This window comes from Bombina bombina, chromosome 2 (assembly GCF_027579735.1).
Source record: "Bombina bombina isolate aBomBom1 chromosome 2, aBomBom1.pri, whole genome shotgun sequence".
NCBI classification, from domain to species: Eukaryota; Metazoa; Chordata; class Amphibia; order Anura; family Bombinatoridae; genus Bombina; species Bombina bombina.
Window position 1 is genome coordinate 1,339,752,581 of NC_069500.1, and position 7,732 is coordinate 1,339,760,312.

The following is a 7,732-nucleotide window of genomic DNA, read 5'->3' on the forward strand; positions in this document are numbered from 1 at the left end:
CAATTGTGTATATAAGATGTGTGTTTTTCCCAATAAAGTCTGATCACGTTTCACATTAATATTGGTCTTGACTGGTTATTAGGTTGGGCTACTTGCTATAATCACTTTCCCCCTATACAGCTACAGGTTCCAGGATAAAGAAGGATCGTTTGGGTGGAGATACCCAGTCGGGGTATACAGAGTCCGTCACATCTGGTTGGCAGTGGTGGGATGTTTCCTTCTACCTGCAACATTCAAACCACTAACAGGACCCCTTAGGATAGAGCAGTGGTACTCCGGGCTTAAGAGGAGTACCCTGAAAGACTTGCTGGAAGCTCGTGGACAAGTGGCCAGCAATAAGCCGAAAACAGCCATCATTGCAGAGCTGATGGAGGGCGACCGAGCCAGTGATCAAGCTAGTGAACCAGTCAACAGCCGCGCCAGTGATCAGGCCAGCAAGCCCTCAACAGGGGGGACTGATATGTCCGAAGTCCAGAGGGAGATCCAATGGGCTGGCACTTTATGGGACTACCCCACCACGGGAGGTAATAGCTCAGATCATTGCTGAAACCACTTGTCACAAGATGCTGGAGGTCCAGAAGGCTTTGGGGGGAGCCGCACTTACAGATCTGAGGCCTGCTTTGCCCCGAAAGAAGTTACCTCTGGCCGCTCCTAACCCATTCAAACTCTTTTGTGTCCATACATATTCCTTCCTTAGGGAAGTGGGCTACGTGGCAGTGGAGAAGGAATGTTTGGCACTGGTGTGGGCTCTAAAGAAATTGCAGCCATACTTGTACAGGAGATCGTTTACAGTGCTCACGGACACCTGTTGCGATGGAGCTTAGCCTTGCAGCCATTTAGCTTCCCAATTCAGTATTGGCCGGGAAAGAGTAACGGCAATGCGAATGGCCTCTCCTGGCAAGCTGAATTGGAATAGAATCACCGGAAAGCCCTAAGCCAACCTGTCAGGATCTAGCTGGGTTTGCCGGACTATGAGGGGGGGGGGGCACTGTCATGGATACCAGGCTGCCAAGGCCACCCCTCTCCTATTTGGATTATTGTGTTTCCCTCCCGTTCCCCTTATGTTTGTTACACTGATTGAACTTTGCCCTGAAAGAGCTCATCTCTACGCCGCCTGGCCCCTTCCTGCTTTGCCGAGTCCCAGCCGGAATCTTATGGAACTACTCGCCAGCTGCGATTGCTAGAGATTTCTGCTCAACTTAAAGTGACACTAAACTCATTTTTTTTTCTTTCATAATTCAGATAGAGCATGCAATTTTAAGCAACTTTCTAATTTACTCCTATTATCATTTTTTCTTCGTTCTTTTGCTATCTGTTTTTTAAAAAGCAAGAATGTGATGCATAGGAGCTGGACCATTTTTGGTTGAGAACCTGGGTTATGCTTGCTTATTGGTGGGTAAATGTAAGCCTCCAATAAGCAAGCGCTATCCTTGGTTCTGAACCTAAAATGGGCTGGCTGCTAAGATTTACTGTACATTCCTGCTTTTAAAATAAAGATAGCAAGAGAACAAAGAAAGTAAATTAGAAAGTTGATTAAAATGTCATGCTCTATCTGAATCATAAAAGAAAAAAAATTGGGTTCAGTGTCCCTTTAAGCCTAGGTTGCTCCAGAAGCCCTTTGCCCCAGGGCTCCGTTCTTCTGTGGACTAGTCATACTTTTGATGGGCATGGTTTGGGGTGATTACTCAGAGGGAGCTCACTCAGGAACCTGGGGTTTTTGACGCTTTTTCGACTGTGACAACTGGGGGCCTGTAGATCTCCAAAGGTACCCTGGAATAATCGCTGATTCCTCTGGATCACCCCAAACTACGACCTAGCTGTTGTGGGTATCTCTATACTCCTGTAACCCTATCGAAGCTCCAGCCTGTCTGGAGGGGCGGTGATCTCTTATCTGATGGAAATTGTGTATATAAGCTGTGTGTTTTCCCAATAAAGTCTGTTTGTGTTTCACCTTAATACTGGTCTTGTCTGATTTTTAGGGTGGACTGCTTGCTATAATCACTTTTCCCCTATAGAGCTACAGGTTCCAGGGTAAAGAAGGATCATTTGGTGGAGACACCCAGTTGGGGTATCTGGAGTCCGTCACAATATATACAAATAAAATAAATAATAACCAGGGGTTGAAAATTATCCCAAAATACTACTAGTCCCAATAAGAAAAGGGAAAAAGTTGCACTTCACAGAACCCTCTAGCTCTATTACAAAAACCTGCTCACACTTTCGGGCTACAAAAACATACAAAAGACAGGAATAGTAATAAACCGTTAGAAAGCAATGAGGGGACAAACTGGAATACTGTAAATAGTGTCTATTTAATTTAGGACTAGGTAGAATAAAATATAAATTATTTTAATTGGAATGAACCACCTTATAGGTGTATCTAAAATACAACACATGCATAACATGTCATTAAAAAAAACATATAAAAAAGTGACCAGTCACGAAAAATACAAGACAAAAGTCCACTTGTATAAAGTGCAAAAATAGGGGAGGTATAATACTCCCTGATCAAAGACTGTAGTTAAGTTCTGTATTAGGAAGTTCGTATATTTGCTATGTTATGTTTACACTTCACATACGCTATTACTTAGCTCAATGTTTTGGGCTGTTTCCACACTCAGACGTCCGCAGCCTTTATACACTCTGTGAGCTAGGCTTGACGCTCTGTCGTTCCCATGGACACTGATTACTATGTGTACTTGCCGTTGTATGTTGGAAGTAAAGCTGCTCTGGGTACCAATCTAATGCACTCTTCTTAACATAGGGATATCCGATCCCAGAGTTAGTAACTTTCTCTGTGCAGAGAATTTAAAGCTTGGCTATTCCATTTATATCAGTGGCTCAATGGATTTTCCAAACACTTATTCACCATCAACGCATTTCGCTGTTTTCACAGTATTTATTAAATACACTCTCCTCCTCCCTCATTGGTGGCTCCCAAAAATTCCAGTTTTTGCTTAAGGTGGTACACTCAAAATACATTTGCGTAATTTCATCAATAACCCTCAATTTTCATATACATAAATAAAGTACAGTATAGAAAAAATAGTTAAGAAGAAAAAAATATAAAATACACAACCTCATGTGTACAGGGATTTCCAATTTCTATTGTTTAGTAAACATACTGTTTCTAATGTACTTATCATCTTTATCACAGAACAATGGGTTCAAATCCAGTTCTGAATTCGGTCCCAATGAATACAATGTTTTAAGCTCATATATTCCTCCGGCCTCTCTCCTTAATAATACTTTTTCAAAATCCCCTCCCAATCTTTCTTGATTTTACAAATACCCCAATATTTTAGATGTTGTGTACGATTATTGTGTACTAACCTAAAATGTTCATATAGTCGTGCATCCTGATCCCCCTTCTAAATAATGTTTAGGTGTTCACGTATTCTTGATTAGAGGGTCCTAGTGATTTCACCTAAATATTGCTTCTTACATGCACATTGTATGAGATAAATAACCCCTTTATTTGTGCAACTTATCATCTCATGGATTTGATATGTTTTATCTGTATTTGTGGATGAGTAATTTTTTATTTCATTACTATGCGCACAAGCCTTACAGCTATAGCATGGAAAAAATCCACATAGTTTGTTCCTATAAAAATCTACATCTTAAGTGATTTTTCCTTATTACTTTTAAATTCCCTTGGGACTAGGAGGTTTTTCATATTCTTTGCCTTCCTATAGATTACTGTTGGTTTTTCTGTTATAACGTTCCCCAAAATGGTGACTGATCTAATTAAGTGCCAATGTTTATGTAAAACCTTCCACATTCTCTGTGGTCACAATTATAATTTGTTATAAACTGGACTTTTACCATATTTGGGTCCTGATTCCTTCATTCTGATTTTTTTTTTTAAATACTTTATTTATGTAAAGGCATACAGTGTACAAACACACTTAAAAATTGAGTTACATGGTCCTCAAGTGAGAACAAAGAAAATACAAGAGGTACAAGGAACGTTAAACAGTCTCAGAGAGAGTTGCAGTTCTCATAAATAAGTCCCAAAGAGGACGCAGAAAATTCACAGGTGGCAGTAGCCTCAGTTTCTGGTTTACAGTGAACCTGTATGCCTACAAATTTTCACAATCATTAATTCCTAAACTAGTTGGCCCCTACCCTCTGTAACCCCGGGTGCCACATTCACTTGTGGTCAACCATACATCTCTGTCCCTACAGCCTGTATTTAAATACTCAAGAGATTAATTAATGAAAGGAAAGGAACAGGGGAATGCAAGGGAAAGGAGGTGGGCCAGGAGAGGCTCAAGGAAAAGAGAGAGGACGGAAGGGAGAGGAAAAAAGGAGAACCCTGACAAGGCCAGAGTGCAGGGACCAATAAAACAATGACTTTTTATCAAACGCATGAGTCATTTGTAGCCCAATAGATACTTCACCTTGGCAAATTGCCTTTTAGGTCCGGGTCCCCAGGGTTCCATCACACAGCCATGAAGACTTGTCGTGTACCACCACCATTGGTGAAGTTTACTGCCTATCAAAGTTAAGTGACCACTCCCCTCGCAGCTCTGCATCAAGGATGTAGTCTGTATTTCTAAGTGGGTAAAGTATTTGGATTTGATGGATTTGGTTCAGTGTTTTTATATACGTTTCCCATTTTCTCATAAAATGTGTGGTCCTACCCTGAAGGTCCCCCAGAGCATCCACCTACTCATAAATCATCTGCTGACTGATGAATCTCTCTTTTAAGGTGAGTGAGAGTAGGGGGGTTGCCTTTCAACCAGTATTTGAGTATAATTTTCTTACGCCTAGATTTAGAGTTTGGCGGTAGCCGTCAAAACCAGCGTTAGAGGCTCCTAACGCTGGTTTTTACCGCCCGCTGGTATTTGGAGTCAGTCAGGAAAGGGTCTAACGCTCACTTTCCAGCCGCGACTTTTCCATACCGCAGATCCCCTAACGTCAACTGCGTATCCTATCTTTTCAATGGGATCTTTCTATTTAGAGTCGTGGCTGAAGTGAGCGTTAGAAATCTAACGACAAAACTCCAGCCGCAGCAAAAAGTCAGGAGTTAAGAGCTTTCTGGGCTAACGCCGGTTCATAAAGCTCTTAACTACTGTGCTCTAAAGTACACTAACACCCATAAACTACCTATGTACCCCTAAACCGAGGTCCCCCCACATCGCCACCACTCTATTAAAAATTTTTAACCCCTAATCTACCGACCGCACACGCCGCCACCTATGTTATCCCTATGTACCCCTAATCTGCTGCCCCTAACACCGTCCGACCCCTATAATATATTTATTAACCTAATGCCATACCTTGTCCTGCATTTTAATTGGATCATATGTGCTATATTTTATAGCTTTGATTTAAATTTATTGTATTAACTATCTCAACAGAAGCAACTTTTATTTTGTGTGTTTTTATTTGTATAGGGAGACGTCCCTTTCAAATATCTTGTTTTAATAAATATCTGTTAAAATTTTAAGTCTAGTGGTGGATATCTTCAGCTTTTAGTGCCCTCTTTTTTACCCTTCTACCTTACACTGTATATCTCAGAAAATCATTAGGGATATTGTCTATAAAGAGGTGTATGATATCTTTTGTCCTTAGCGCACATTAACACACTATTTTTTTTATATTTATTAACCCCTAATCTGCCACCCCCAATGTCGCCTCCACCTGCCTACACTTATTAACCCCTAATCTGCCGACCGGACCTCACCGCTACTATAAAAATGTATTAACCCTAATCCGCCTCACTCCCGCCTCAATAACCCTATAATAAATAGTATTAACCCCTAATCTTCCCTCCCTAACATCGCCGACACCTAACTTCAAGCATTAACCCCTAATCTGCCGACCGGACCTCACCGCTACTCTAATAATTTTTTAACCCTAAAGCCAATTCTAACCCTAACCCTAACACCCCCATAAGTTAAATATAATTTAAATCTAACGAAATAAATTAACTCTATATTAATATAAATTATTCCTATTTAAAGATAAATACTTACCTGTAAAATAAATATTAATCCTAAAATAGCTACAATGTAATTATAATTATATTGTAGCTATTTTAGGATTAATATTTATTTTACAGGCAACTTTGTAATTATTTTAACCAGGTACAATAGCTATTAATAGTTAAGAACTATTTAATAGCTACCTAAGTTAAAAATAATTACAAAATTACCTGTAAAATAAATCCTTAACCTAAGTTACAATTAAACCTAACACTACACTAGCAATTAAATTATTAAATAAAAATAACCTACAATTATCTACAATTAAACCTAACACTACACTATCAATAAATTAATTAAATACAATACCTACAAATAAATACAATTAAATATAAACTAACTTAAAGTGCAACAAAATAAAAAAGAACTAAGTTACAAAAAAATAACAAAATATTTACAAACATTAGAAAAATATTACAACAATTTTAAACTAATTACACCTACTCTAAGCCCCCTAATAAAATAACAAAGCCCCCCAAAAATAACAAATGCCCTACCTCCTATTCTAAAATTAAAATAGAAAAGCTCTTTTACCTTACCAGCCCTTAAAAGGGCCCTTTGCGGGGCATGCCCCAAAGATTTCAGCTCTTTTGCCTGTAAAAAAAAAAAACATACAATACCCCCCCAACATTACAACCCACCACCCACATACCCCTAATCTAACCCAAACCCCCCTTAATAAACCTAACACTAAGCCCCTGAAGATCACCCTACCTTGTCTTCACCACACCGGGTCCCGATCTGTCCAGAAGAGCCTCCGAAGTCTTGATCCAAGCCCAAGCGGGGGCTGAAGAGTGACGTCCGTCCTCCCGGCTGAAGTCTTGATCCAAGCGGCGGCTGAAGAATTCCATCTTCGGGCAGAAGAGTAGATCCGGACTGGGCAAACATCTTCATCCAAGCTGCATCTTCTATTTTCTTCCATCCGATGACGAGCGGCTCCATCTTGAAGACCTACAGCGCGGATCCATCCTCTTCTTCCGACGACTTAGACGACGAATGAAGGGTTCCTTTAAGGGACGTCATCCAAGATGGCGTCCCTCGAATTCCGATTGGCTGATAGGATTCTATCAGCCAATCGGAATTAAGGTAGGAAAATTCTGATTGGCTGATGGAATCAGCCAATCAGATTCAAGTTCAATCCGATTGGCTGATCCAATCAGCCAATCAGATTGAGCTCGCATTCTATTGCTGTTCCGATCAGCCAATAGAATGTGAGCTAAATCTGATTGGCTGATCCAATCAGATTGAACTTGAATCTGATTGGCTGATTCCATCAGCCAATCAGAATTTTCCTACCTTAATTCCGATTGGCTGATAGAATCCTATCAGCCAATTGGAATTTGAGGGACGCCATCTTGGATGACGTCCCCTTAAAGGAACTTCATTCGTCGTCTAGTCATCGGAAGAAGAGGATGGATCTGCGCTGGAGTCTTGAAGATCAGCCGCTCGTCCATCGGATGGAAGAACATAGAAGATGCCGCCTGATGAAGATGTTTGCCGGTCCGGATGTCCTCTTCTGCCCACCTGGATCAAGACTTCAGCCAGAGGATGGATGTCTTCAGCCCCCCGCTTGGGCTTGGATCAAGGACATCGGAGCCTGGACCCGATTGCTGATACCCGGTGTGGTGAAGATAAGGTAGGAAGATCTTCAGGGGATTAGTGTTAGGTTTTATTTAAGGGGGGTTTTGGGTTAGATTAGGGGTATGTGGGTGGTGGGTTGTAATGTTGGGGGGGGG